Source organism: Anomaloglossus baeobatrachus, unplaced genomic scaffold, assembly GCF_048569485.1.
Source record: "Anomaloglossus baeobatrachus isolate aAnoBae1 unplaced genomic scaffold, aAnoBae1.hap1 Scaffold_670, whole genome shotgun sequence".
NCBI classification, from domain to species: domain Eukaryota; kingdom Metazoa; phylum Chordata; class Amphibia; order Anura; family Aromobatidae; genus Anomaloglossus; species Anomaloglossus baeobatrachus.
In genome coordinates, this window is record NW_027445042.1 from 78,690 (window position 1) to 79,954 (window position 1,265).

General features: G+C 46.2%; 1 pseudogene; it reads right to left on the reverse strand.

Moving 5' to 3' along the window:
• Positions 1–351: 351 nt before the first annotated feature.
• LOC142286632 (U2 spliceosomal RNA) lies at positions 352–558 on the reverse strand (annotated as a pseudogene).
• Between the last annotated feature and the right edge of the window lie 707 nt (positions 559–1,265).

Below are 1,265 nucleotides of genomic sequence, written 5' to 3' on the forward strand. Positions count from 1 at the left end.
AATGGATTCTCTCATCCCAGCCCAGTAAAACTACATATTTTACACAGTCATAAGCAGCCAAAAGGGATCTATTCTATTCAATTGCAAATGATCTAGATAAGACTGAGAATAAGATACTGCACGGGACATAGCAGAGTTGGTCAAGTTGAGTGGAGATGAGTTTGCTATTTGGCACAGCTTTTTGCATCAATAAAGCAAGTAAAAGGTGTGAAAGATAAAAAAAAGGGTGAAAGTGTGAAAAGTGAATTGGCCAAATTGAGGTGCATATAAAGTTTTTGCTTTCTTTCAATTCACTAATGGGGCTCATTTGAATCAGGTGAATTGAGTTCTGCTTTTGGAAACTGGGTTAAGAAGGGGTGCACCGGTCCTGGAGGTACTGCAATACCAGGTCAATGCGTGGAGTGGACAGAGCAAGATTTTTTCCATCTCCTTGTTCTAAAAATCCATTTAATATATGGTCCCCAGAGAGGGGACGTATCAGATATTAAACTGATAAGAACAGATTTAATTTTTTTTTTTTTCTGTTTATCAGTAGGACTTCAAAATAACAAAGGTGATCGCCTCCCGTTGCCTGGGAACCGTCCAGGCACAAGAGGGCTATGTGTCACCAGAAGGCGCACACACTTCCTCAAGGCCGGCAGACGTGCAATCCCAGGCACCTTCCAGTACCGACCAAGGTAGCGTCCTCCGAAACTACACTTGATCTTAGCCAAAAGGCCGAGAAGCTATAACCCGAATTGGTTACGGCCTTGAGTGGCACCCTGGCCTATACCGGACACATCTTAGGGAGAGGGAGACAAACCCACGCCTACAGAAGACATTTTGTCACCCAAGCCAACCCTTGAAAAGGCTGTTTTGCAGAGCAAAAACAAGAAGAATGGTGCTTTTTGCAGCCGCCGCCCACTGCAATGAATCTGAATAACTCCTCCTTTTGGACACAAGCACCTCCCCTCCCCCTTGCAGTCTTTCCAATTCATGATACAAAAAGACGGACGGACAGGACAGGACAGGACAGGCTGCCTGACTTTCCGTCACTGCCACCCTTTGCCATCCTTGTCCGTAGAAAGCCCTTTCATCATCCCCAAACCCTAATCTTTTCCCTTCCCTTCCCAGATGCGTCTCACTCCCTTTCATTAGGAAGTGAGCGCAGCCTTTTCTCCGTTCTGCACATGCGCGACGTTAAACACAAATGCGCAGGCGTGCGTTCCATTACCCTCACTGCATTCCACTCCCATACAGGAAGTGGGCGCAGCTATTACTACGGT